We start from the raw sequence: 12,948 nt of genomic DNA, 5'->3' as shown, positions 1-12,948 counted from the left end.
CTGTGGTCTAGGTATTTGGGAGACTGAGGCTGAGGATCATTCCTGTCTTAAAAAACCAAATGAAAATGCCAAATTATTACAGTTTAATGTCAGAAAAAACCCTAAGCTATCCAAGTAATATAACGCAATAGACTTGAACAGACATTTCTCCAAAGAACATACAAAAATGGACAGTAAGCATATGAAAAGATTTGCAATATCATTAGTCACTATGAAAATGCAAATGAAAATGACCTCACACCCAATAGAATATTTATCATCCAAACACGAGTCTTTCTGAGGCTGTAGAGAAATCGGAACTTGTGTGCATGTGGGTAGGTGGGAATGTGAAATGGGGCAGTCACTGTGGAACTCAGTATAGGGCTTCCTCAAAAAATATTGTTTCTTATTTGGTAATTCTACAGCTGAGTATAAACCTTACTGAAATCAAGGATTTGATCAGATATTTGCATATTTATTTCATAGCAGAATTATTAATAGACTAAACATGAGAATAACCCTAAAGTCTACTGATGGATGAATAAATAAGCCAAATGAGGTACACCCCATAAAGCAGTATATACACACAATGGACCGTCTTAAAAAACAAAAATAAAGGAACAAATTTATAGTATATACTACAAAATAAATTAGACTTGAAAACATTATACTAAGAGAATTAAACCAGACACAAATGAACAAATATTGTGTAATTGCCCTTCTGTAAGAGGTATAGAATTCAAATACATACAGACAGAAAGAAGGGGGCTACTGGAGGCCGGGGTAGTGGTAGAATGGGGTGTTATTGTATACTGATTATAAAGTGTTAGTGTGGTAAGGTGAAAAACTTCCGGAAATGGATAGTGGGCAATGTTACATAACAATATGTATTACTGAATGTCAAGGAACTGTGCAATTCAAATGGTTAAAATAATAAGTCTTGTGTATATTTTCCTACACAGCAAAGAAACATTAAAACAGAAAAATAGAACAAAAAAAAATCTTGTGCTAGATGACAATGAATACCAAACTCAGGATAAGAAACTGAGTATGGTTGGTTTCCTGGCCATTGATTTAAGCAAATATTGGGGTTTAAAACTCTTCAAAAAGATGGGTCCACTTGGAAAATTTACACTCATTTTTCTTGTCATGATTCTTTAAATAATGCAGCACAAGAATTATTCCTATTGTATTGGGTACTGGAAATAATCTAATGATGATTTAAAGTATAGGGGAGAACTGAGTGGGGTGACTCATGTTGGTAGACCTGATACTCTATGAGGCTGAGGCAGGAGCATCACAAGCTTGAGCACAGTCTTGGCAACTTGGTAATCTAATAAGACTGTCCCAAAATAAAAGAAAAAGAAATAGGCTGAGGATACTGCTCAGCAGCACTGTACCTGTCTGGTAGGCATGAGGTTGTGAGTTTGATTACCAGTACCAAAAAAAAAAAAAAAAAAAAAAGAGAGAGAGAGAGAAATAAACACATGTGGGAAGTAGCTCAGGAGGAAAGCTCTAGGCTTATCCCCTGGTACTACAAGCAAACAAACAAAGAAAGAAACAAAAAAACCAAAAATATATGGGGGAATTCTCACAGTCACATGCAAATGCTACCCCACTTTAACATAAGGCATTAGAGTATCCACAGATGCTGGTGTCTGTGGGACTCCTGGAACAAACTCCCTGTGAAGACTGGGGGTGACTGTGGAGTCAGAGCCAAAGCTCTGAACCTCTTTGCAAGTCTCTTTTACTATATTTTTGTCTCAACTGATACATTCCCTGTGGTTTTTATCCATCTTGTACATTATTGGGTGATAAATTCTCCCCAGAAGAGTTAGGAGAGGAGAAGCCACTCACCAGTCACATTTAACCTGAGTGTGTCACTCCTGCTGGAACTGACAGGGTTGGAGACCTCACACTGATACTTCTCGGCATCCTGGCTCTTGACAGGGTCGATGGTGAGGATGCTGTCTTTCTCAGACAGCTTCATTCTCTCTGAGAGCTGCAGATCCTGGTTATTGAAGATCCACTGGACAGAGATGGCGCTGTCACTTGAGAAGCAGGTGAGGACCACAGAATCATCTTCTGCGATGATGGTATTGCTGGTTGTGGATGGAGGGTGGCGACACTGGCTCTGTGAACAGAGGAGGGAACTGACTGAGCCTTGGATTGGGGCCTAGCTGTGTCCTTTCCTCAGAAATTCAGCCAACTTAGTAGGCCAGTGCGAGTGCTATATGGTAACTTGCACCCGGGGAGGCCCATCAGCTTCTGAGACCTCTCTGAAGGATCCACATTAAGAACCTTTTATTAGCCAATCTGTCCAGAAATCTCATTGGATAGTCTAATATTTTTTCCCATTGACCTATCTTTTTTTTAATTAGAGAAAGTCAAAATGAAGGATGGGAAGGGACTGTCTCTGCAGAGCAAGCATGGACTGAGTAAAAGACGTAATAGCAAGATAAACACCAGCCTGGGGAAGGCAGGGTGGGCTATCATGAGGGAAAGCCACCATAGCCTCCCATTGACTTTTGCATGCCATTTTGCCAGCGCTTTCCGTGACAGTAAAATCTGAGCCACCTGTAGCCTGAAGAACATCTCAGTTGGAAAAGGACTTTTATTCGTTTATCTGTGGATTAAATACCACAGAGAAGGAAATCAGCAGAGATAAATAGTCATGGTGTTCACGAATGACTGGCATCATCCTCTCTGCAAATGTAGCCATTTGGCCCTGCCCTGCATCACCTGCAGGTGCATTCTCAGCCTCAGAGGGCTGGGATTTAAGAGCCAGGACCCAGGACCCAGCTCAGAGGCATTGGCCCTGAGGTGCAGTTTTTCATTGCATTGCATGCTGTGAAGTCTCAGATGCTCACTGGGTACACAGTTTAGCAGATTCAGGACAGGCCGCCCAGATGCCTTTTCCATATGTTTTTTCCCTCCCCAGATAGAGTAAGGATCCAGTTTCTATGTAATACTGGAACAGAGCTGGAGCAGAGCTCCGAGCTGCTGTGCCCTGTACAAGAGGGATTTCTTCCCCTCATTGGAGAAAAACAGTGAAAAGTTGTTTCGAAGCCCTATGGGGTCCTTATCACTCATAGCAGATGTTAAAGAAAACAGAGATGACGGAAGGAAGGAGTTAGTCATTAAAAGAAGCTGCTTGACCTCAGTGACTCCCACTGATTCTGTGAGTCTCTGTGCACTCCTTGGGTCTTTCTGCAATGAGGAGAGCTGTGTCTCAAACCAGGCCGAACTCCAGCTCAGCCATGACAAGTCAGACAAGAAAAACGAGGAGAGTCTCAGATATGGGACCGAATGCTTAGGGAGAACGGAGATTTGCTTGTGTCTGCAGACACAGGCTGGGAAGTGATTTCTTTCCCACTATTTCCAGACAACCAAGTCAGTACTCCAGAGCTTGGTGCTGTCACTCCAGGAGGCACACAAGGGGAGTGACACCAAGCCTGGCATTCAGCCCAGGTGCCAGCCTGCGGCGATAATGTGGGCAGATTCTCCCCACGTTTTTGATAGTGACTGACAGGAGCATGAGTCTAATGAATGATCTAGGACAGTGAGAAGGGGACACACAAAATTTAGAAGGCCGAATCAACTTCTTGTTCTTGGTGTTTAATGTCCCTCTTTCCACTGTAGATGGTAGATGAGGACCCTGTGGGCTTTGACAGATTTGGACAGCAATTTCAGATATTAAATTATTGCTCTGGGAAAATTTTTATTTCTACCCATGAATCTAAGCCCAATTCCTGAACAAAATAATTCTCTAGCACAACCAAAGGGTCTTAGACCAAGCTCTGAAGACTTTCTAAGTCACATCTGAATCAAAGAGAGTTCCTGAAGCCAGTTTGAAATTAGTCACTCCATGATTAGAAGCCCTGGGAGGACTCTTGGATGGGAACACCTAGTCAGAGGGGAAGTCTGAGGCATTCCTAGTTTAAAATGAGGGAAGATATCAACTTCCAAGAAGTGACACATCACATTAGTAACATTAGAAGGCCTTATTGAAAGTAGCAAGGCTGTGTTTATATGCAAGTGGATAATGCCTCTGAGCTGCTATCCATGATGTGTGTGACCCTGGTGCAGCAACTGTATTTTCTTGTGCCTTTGTCTCCCTACTATAAGATACACAGAAAATGGTATCTGGTTTGTCATGCTGTCAGTAAATTAATCTGAAATACTCACAGTTATTTGCTATTGGCATAGAGTAGTTGCTTAAATGAGCAGCACATATTACTTGCCTCCACACAGAATAAATTAGAACAGTTCCCAGTTAACAGGGAACTTCCAGGAGTCTCATTCTGCTCTGTTCTTCCCCTTGGGCACATTGAGCCTCCTATAGGTTCTCATGAGTCAATTACCTTAGCAATGACCTAAGGCACCTGTCCATCTGTGCTATCTATGCTACATGTCAGGAGGGCTAACTGCCCAGGTTTCCTTACTGAGATGTGTCTCTGGGGCTGCTCTAAGAACCAGCCCTAGGAAAGTATGAGATTGAGACAGCCAGTGAATTATTGCTCCCCATCATCCCTAAACAGTGGGTCAAAGTCTCACCTGAGCACTTGCTCCCCAGGACCACTTAGAGTGAGGAGCTTGGGACAGAGGTCTGACCAGGGGAATCAGGAGTTCCTCAGAGTAGCTCTCAGGGTCATGTAAATAGAAAGCGACTTTGGAGCTGGACTGAGAGGCTCCCCTTGCATCAAGTTACTCCATCCAACTCTCCTTTCCTCTGCAGGGAGATTCAAGTAAAAGATTCCAGTCTATTGAAGGTCATATCCACTGTGTGTCCTGTGCTCCATGCTGAAAGCCCAACATGGGGATGCAACGAGGCAGGGTGGGTGCACTGCTGGGGACTGAGAGTTTTGTGTGTGTATGAAGTGGAACTGACCCCATCCCACACTCACAGGTCATTGAGAATAACTCACAGGGTACACAGGACTGTCCATATGTGTATTCAGCATTCCAAATTGTTGTTGAGAACTTTAGGATGTAGGATCCTGTGCCCTGTTGAGTGACGTTCTGCACCAGCAAGGACCATTGGCGTATGTTGACTCTTGACCACTGTATGAATTCCCTTTTTGAATGAGACTAAGGAATGTGAAATATCCTACAATCATACTTTTGTAAGCATTTGTATTCCCTTTGAGCCACACAAGGATGTAAACCTTCCCTGAAAAATTGTGGACAACTAGAACACCTGCCCCTTCAACAGCATCGAAAGGCACCAATTCAATAGTCAGTTGAGCAGTGGTGGGTGGGCTCCAGAAGGGCACAGAGAGACTAGAAGAGACAGACAGAGAGAAATTCATCAAATTTGAAACTATATTGGACAGAGAGATGAAGTCCTGAGTCCTGAGATGTTTTCATTGCTTAGTGTGACTGTTGCAGGCATGCGTGTGTCTCTTACTAGGCTGAGGTCAGCAGTGGGACTTCACTCCTTCCTTGCTCCTGAACTTGTCATTCCCTCTGTTTGAAACACTCTCCCCCAGGGGTCTGCATGGCTCACCACTCGGTGCCCTGAGGTCCTTCTTACATGCAGGGCAACTTGCAGAGAGGCCTTCCTGACCCCTCACATAGGGATCTGGTTCTTCAATTTCTCACCTTTTCCTGCTTTCTTCCCTCTGTGGCTCTTGACAACACCTGACTTCCCCTTCTAGATGACCTTCTTGATTGGTTTTCTCTCCTTTAGCACAAGAGCTTGGTGAGCACAGGGAGCTGTCTGATTCTGCTGGAGCTCAGGGTCAGAAACAGCCTCAGATACTGTAGATGAATGAGCAATGGCTCTGAGAGCCCTGTGTGCACAGGGGTTTGTCTGTAGTTTCTGGTGGGGATGGGTGAGAACAACCTTCATTCCCCAAGTGTGATTTTCTTTGGAGTCACGCTGACTTTGTTGTTGGCAACAATTTTCAAAATATAATGACCTGACAGGTTTTGTGGCAGATGTCCTTAATCCTAGTACTTGGGAGGCTGAGGCAGGGAATGTTGTGAGTTCAAGTCCAGCCTTGGCTACACAGACTGTTCAAAGCCAGCCTGAATTGCACAGTGGGACCTTGTCTATCGGAAAAAAAGAAATGTCATGGGCAATGACGGTTAACTTAAAGAAAAATAGATCTTTTCCTCCTCCCTTTTTAGTACCCATGCACTGTGAGTTTCCTGTTCATTGGCCTTCTGATCTTTTTTTGTGTCTTCTCCCCTCCTGCTCCAAACAGAAACCTCTGTCATCTCAGACTCCTGGCTTTTCAGCTGACTCAGTGAGTGTTGAGGTGTCCACCCTCTGATATAGCCTCGCAGGGACTGTCCCCTCTCACCTGTAAGCAGGAGCCCCTGCCAGGAAACAAATCCTCTGTGGGAAGTGGCTGTGCAGAACTCTATGATCTCTGCTGCCTTCTCTGTCCTCCGTCTGTGGAGAAGAGATTTTTTTCAACACAGGCTCCCAAGAAGGCTGCCAGGAGGATCAGCTCTGCTGTGCTGCCTCTCTCTGAGCTGTGTCTCCTCCTAGGGAAAGAGCAGGTTTCAGTGTCATGTGACGTGGGGGTGAAATGTGTCTAGGAAGCTTGGCTCTCTCCTTCTCTCTGGGTCCTGCCTTTCCTGTGTATTCCCCCTTTTCTGTATGAAATATCATTACCACAGACCTCACTTGGAAGACAATGCTGCTGGGGACTGTGTCACCCAAGAAAAGAACTGGCTCTACCTTTCACTGTCCTCTGTACTTGAGGACAAGTTGAGGATGCCAACACCAGGGAGTTCCTGGGGTTCCTAAATCCAGAGCTGTGTTTCCCTTTGTTACATAGAAATCCAGGTGGTCACTCAGTCATTCCCTGGGTTCTTGTGCACTCTAGATAGATAGAATTTACTGCCAGGAGACAGGAGACCGAGATGGCTCTAGGGGATAGAGAGGGGCCAGCTGAGTGATGACTGGTGAGGGGGCCTTGCCCTGTATCTCTGGTGTTCCCAGTTGGTCTCTGATCAGATGTTTCAGGAGGAGCTCAACTTCTGGATGGGCAGGGGTTGAAATGACTCACATGTCCTTGGGAGGAAGGAGTGTGGTGGGGGAGGTAAGTGGCTGTGGACAACATTGGCTCGGTGTCAGATTTGTGGGACAGCACCCCTCTCTAAAGGTCTGTGCTGAGGTGTGACCCGTATCCTCCCTGAGTGAGTTACTAGCCCTCTGTCCTCTGGCCTGCTGAGTCACCTGTGCTCACACCTTCTCTGACCCCAAGGGTGCTGCCAGGAATGAGAAGCCATGCTGAGACTCTTGACATAAATGGGTCCTCGGAGTTCCAGGAAGGAGTGGTTGGCAAAGCAGACATGTGAGAGGGACTCAGAAGTGCCCTTGGGGCCAGGGATGGCAATCAGCCTGCATCTACCCCCAAGTGTAAGGTGAATTCACTTTTCAGTTACTGTTTTCCTGAGTGTGGACTGTGTTTGCTGATGTTGCCCCCCTGGCAGCCATGAGGGGACTCGTGGCCAGTGTCAGGGGCTGCAGCAGGGAGGCTGACCAGGCTACAACTGACTCTCACTGGATGCTGAAAGACTCTTCTTCCACTATTAAGCTATTTTTATGTACTTGTCAGAGATCACATGACTAATATTGTCAGGGATTATTCTATGCAATCAATCTGGATCATTTGTGAATTATTATGCTGGTCCCATGTTATTTTATTCCTGTAGCACTGCAGGAAATTCTTAAAGAGGAAAAGATGAATAGCTAATTTTGTTTTTCTGTAGAAGAGTCCTAGGCTCCTCTGACTCACATTTTTGTTGAAATACATAGAAATATCGATTGATTCCTAAAATAGTGAGGTCACACTATGCTGCCTGGACTGGAATGTCTGTGCCAGGTGGCCATGACCACCCCATCAGGCTGCAGGGCATCAGTGAGTCTGAGCCAGGCTGGGTTTTGCCCTCCTGATGCATTTGGCAGTGTCTGAAGACAGCTGTGGTTGTTACACCTGAGGGAGGTAGTGCTCCTGGCACTTACTGGGCAGAATCAGCAGATATTGCTAAACACCCCACAAGGTTACCCACCCCAAATGTCTGTAGAAATTGAACCCTGCTCTGCCCTTCCCCTGCCTACCTAGATCCCCCCTCCCCCACTGTTTCGCATCCCTCCCATCATCCACCTACTACAGCCTCCTCTCCCTCATTTCACTTGCATCCTCTGCACCTGCCCTTTGTAGAAGCTCAGCTTCACCTCTCCCCTTGCCTAACCTCTTTGTGTCTCTGGAAGGGTGGGTCCGTTAGAGGGCTCTCTAAACTCCTGTGACTCTGGCTTTCCCAGAGACAGAGAGCTGCCCAGCCCCAGACCTCAGAAAGGCTCCAGGCTGAGACCTCTGAGTCAGGCACCAGGAACCCAGGGAGGAAGCTTGCTGGAGGAGGTTGGGACATAGACTGGTGGAACAATGCCAGGGTGCACATCATTGTGCAAGGGAAGATTCTTAGCACACTGGCTGTACTTCCCGGGCCAAGAAGTCCCAGTGTGACCACAAAGGACAGTGGCTATGAGCTGAATTCCCCAAAGGCTGTCTCACTAAGACTTGGACTTGGCAGGGCTGCTGTGGACTCATCCAGTCTGCACCTTCTGCAGATTCTCCCAGACACAGGGTCTCCCATCAACTGGAAGAATCAGGAGTGATGGGGCAGTCGCTGTGGCAGGTCTCCTTCTGGCCTATGGAGCAATTCTGCAACACACGGTCCACACTCAGGAAAGGACTTCCCTCAATGTGAGCTTGGCTTGCACTCAGGAGGTGGAGATGCAGCCTGATTTCCATCCGTTGCCCCAGAAACCCTGCCAGGAACCTCTCATGTCCTGCCTACTCCTTCCTGCGTGTCTGAGAGACCTGGCTTGTCTGGGGTGTTTTCGCAGCCTGTACACTTCTGCCATTTCCAATATGGTGGCAGTGGGGTGGTGGTTGACCACAGTAGAGTCAGCAAGACAGCAGGTGGAGGCCATCCAGCGAAGATTTAGGCAGGCCTAACCCGCAGTTCAGTCCGTGTGCATAGAGATTGAAGCTGTTCCTGAAACCTTACCCCACAGATGGCGTCACCCACGGTCACCTGATCTCCTAACACCTCAGTCCTTCTCTGCCTTTATTTCTCTGGGTCTGAAGGGTCTACACTGTATGTAAAGATTAATATTTGAGTATTTGAAGAGAATGTATTGTTTTTGTTTTTTTCTTTGTCCTTTTCAGACAGCATTTCTCTATGCGGTTCAGGATGATCTGGACTCTGTAGCGATCCTTGTGCCTCAGCCTTCCAATGGTGGATGATGGGGTACTCCACCTCACCTAGCCACCTTGTATTTTGCAAATATTTTAAAAATACTTATATTGGGAGATTGAAACCAGAACTTTTGCACTGAGCTATATCTCCAGCACATTCTAAATTTTGAGACATGGTCACCATATGTCTTTTAGGCTCAGCTCCAACTTAAAGTCCTCCTGCCCTGGTCTTCTAGAGTGCTGGGATTACAGGTGTGTGCCACCTGGTTTGTGTCACCTGGCCTTGCAGAGACCTTGAAAAATTGCTGCAAATGATATATAACAAAAATGTTCTGTGTTAAAAATTTTAAGAATATAACTAAAAGGCAACAAGGCAGCCTTCCTGGTAAGTGGTATGATCCCCAGGCACACCAGGGAGAGAACAATCAGCATCTCCCGAGGATCAGCCATGCTGGAACTTGGGGGACCAACCAAGAAATTGGTACAGAACTTCACAGCAGAATACTGGGATAAGAGTAATAGTGGCATAGTATATCTTGTATTTTCACAGTAGCTGTCCATTAAATCAGGTATAACAGAATCAAACCAAAAACAGAACATTATAAAGCGTATCAAAATGGAGTACTGAAAAGAGCAAAACAATCAGAACAAAGCAAAACAGTGAGAACAATACTTGCCTTCAAAGTGAAGATAAAATGAAATCCCCCATATTTGCTGTATTGTATATGGTGATCCTCGCAAGAGATGCTTAGACTTCTGGCCCCCACTGGATAACAGGGGAAGGGGATGTGTGATTCTCAGCCCACCAGCCAGTAGGCTCACGGGAGATGCTGACTGGTTCTCTTCCTGCTGACCCACCACTATCTTGGCGCAGGAAACTATTTGAATCCTTTTCATTCTCCCAGCACACACCGGTTGGGTGTGCTGGCCAGGTGACCTCATAGCTGGGCTCCTTTTCTACAGTGGCTGCTGCTTTTCCTGTTCCCTTAAGGAATGTGGGAGGCTTCCAGTTTCTGTGCAGTTTCCCCCATGTTCCTTATTTAACTTCTTATTCAACAGTTACATAGCGATTAGTAGGTGCGGAGTGGTTTCCATTTGCATTCCCGTAATGAGTCATTATACTGAGCATCTTTTTATGTGCTTGTTGACCATTTGTGCATGTTCTTTGGAGATATGTTTATCTCCGTTCTTTTCTCATTTGTAAATTAGGATTTTCTGTCTCTGAGTTTGACCAAATCTTTACATATTATGCACAGGAAGCCCTTAACATATCTATGATTTCCAAATTCTGTAGGAGACTTTTCACTCTCTTCACCTTATTCTTTAATACAAAAATTCTTAATTTTGATAAAATACACTGCATCTATTTTTCTTTTTGCTATTTATTTATTTATTTTTTCAAGCCAGACATCTTTTTTATTTAGATCACCAAAAATAACTTTCTAGAAAGTGAACCTTGACATTGCTTAATAAAGTATGGCTATAAAATCTCAAACAAGACAGGAAATAATATACTAAGCACTGAAAATAGCATTTCATAGAGGGAACTCTAACTCTACAGCTGCACATTTTCTTTTCCATCCATATCAGTTCCTTCTAGAAGACTTTGGAATGTCCTGGTGGTTTCCATGTACAAACTACATTAGATTGCACAGAGTCGGTCAGCCTCACCACAAGAATGAAAACATGCTGCAAAAAGGTTTTGTTTAGTGAGGTGTGGTGATGCATGTGTGCAGTTCCAGCACTTGAGAGGCTAAGGCAGGAGGGTCGCCATGTGTCCGAGGCCAACCTGGGTTACAGTGAGTTCAAGGCCAGCCTCAACTGGCAAGATGCGGTCTCAAACAACAAATCTTTTTCTGCTAACACCTAAGTAAAGAATATGCTTCACAGTAAGAATTGCAATGACTACCGGGATAGCCCATTTTGTGGATGTGTCACGATGAATACATTGCCTGTCATCACAAATGTCCTGTGCAATACCAAGGGCTATGTCAGAGGACATTTGGGGACCCAAAAAGTAATACTACAATATGTGGACAAATCAAATCACAGAGCCCAGCTCTGCCTGAGGCTCCAGGCGGGCCTGAGATCTGTGTGCCCTGAATCCTGAAGACACAGCCAGCAGAGCAGCAGTCCTACAGAACCACCAGGCTTTAATCAGAGGCCCTGGGGCTCTCGGGGCTGCAGCGCCCCCTGCAGGCAACGATATAGGCTGACTCTGGGAAGAGGCAGGCATGGTATTCTGCAAGAGATTCAAGTGCTTCAGGAAACCCTTGGGATCATTCTCAGGAAAGGATGCTTTTCCCAGGATTTCTGGAAGTTTTATAAACAATCATACCAAATCTTGTGCACCATAAATGTAAGAGGGTGGAGGTGGCTTGTCACTTGGAGGGTAAAATTGTCAGGCAGAAGATGCTAGAAGAAAACCTCCTCTATTTCACTTCTCCCTTTAAAATCAGCAAACATAGCCTGTCCTTCCTCATTAGGTGTCACAGGCATGCAGGAAGATGATCTGCTGTTCACAGGCATGTTCTTTTCCAGATGCTTGCACAGCCTGGGCTTGTTGGCTGATGTGTCCTGTGTGGGCACATGGGCTGGGGCCAGGTGCTGCTCTAGGACAGCCTGTGGCAGTGGGTGCTATGACACGGGAACCACCTCAGGGACTGCAGTGCTTCTGGCTTGGTTTTTTACCTCTTAGGGATGCAGGCTCGTCACAATCTATGGACTGCAGTGTGGACAGACTCAACAAAGGTGGATTGAGAGAAATCCCTTCCTAGCTCTTAGCAGTGTTTATGGCACTTTGTTTAATTGAAACAAAAGGCATAATTGAAGTCACCTTTCTATATGGTGCCTGTTCATACAGGTTGAGCAAGAGCCATGCGAGAGTGTGATCAAAGGTTACCCTCAGCCCACCCACCACCTCCTTACTCAGGGCAACATTGTTTTCTGCTGGAATAAAATGCATGTTCACATTAGCACCTGCCGCGGTGTGCTGGAGCCTCTGCTTGGCTGATGAGGCTGCACGGATGGCAAAGTGCTTCCCACAGGACTGCAAAAGAGTTAGCATGTGGGCCTGCATGGGAGTTCGCTAACCACATGGGAGTTCGCTAACCGCTTCCTCCTGTTAGTGTTGTCACAATCATCTTCAGGTTGCCTCCTTAGAACTTCAGGGATGTCTACAGTTATTATTCTTTTTTCCATTTCTTTCATTTTTTTGCATTTATAGTTCTGAGCTGCAATTGGCTTTTCTTTCCAATTGACACTGTAATCTACGATTTTCATCTGTATCATGAAGCACATGAACTTCTGCTCCCCATCTATCCCCATTCTACTCCGGCCATTAAAATGGATCAGCTGTTCTGGGATCTTTCTGCCTTTTTCATCTCTCCCAACAGTAACATCGACAGTCTCGGTATCCTACAGCACTGATGCTTTTGGGGTCAGGCTCAAAGGACAGCCCTTTCTCCTTGGAGTGAAACATAAATTTCATATCTTCGCTTGCACTGATTTACTGATGATAAAGAATTTTTTTTATTTTAAAGAGGATAAAATGGAATAAGACTAATGAAAATAAACCAGTGTAAAAGACACAGGACTTCAAAGCATTACAAAATCAACAATAGTTCCCATGATGGTACTTCTTGTTTCCCAGTCCACATGCCAGATGGGGTGGAGGTCTGTCTATTCCAGTCCGGTGGTGCCCTGCACATGGCACTGGTTCCCAGACTGGGCTTGCTTGATAGTG

The 12,948-nt window shown here is 45.5% G+C and overlaps 2 pseudogenes; both read right to left on the bottom strand.

Annotated features, from left to right (window-relative positions):
- Nucleotides 1-1,813: 1,813 nt before the first annotated feature.
- Nucleotides 1,814-8,935, bottom strand: LOC111755388 (carcinoembryonic antigen-related cell adhesion molecule 21-like; annotated as a pseudogene).
- Nucleotides 8,936-11,356: 2,421 nt separating this feature from the next.
- On the bottom strand, nucleotides 11,357-12,404 carry LOC100731085 (male-specific lethal 3 homolog; annotated as a pseudogene).
- Nucleotides 12,405-12,948: the final 544 nt, after the last annotated feature.

Source organism: Cavia porcellus, unplaced genomic scaffold, assembly GCF_034190915.1.
Source record: "Cavia porcellus strain 051 isolate PalLab524CR breed Dunkin Hartley unplaced genomic scaffold, mCavPor4.1 scaffold_7, whole genome shotgun sequence".
Classification (NCBI taxonomy): domain Eukaryota; kingdom Metazoa; phylum Chordata; class Mammalia; order Rodentia; family Caviidae; genus Cavia; species Cavia porcellus.
This window is presented reverse-complemented; position numbering and strand designations above follow the sequence as displayed.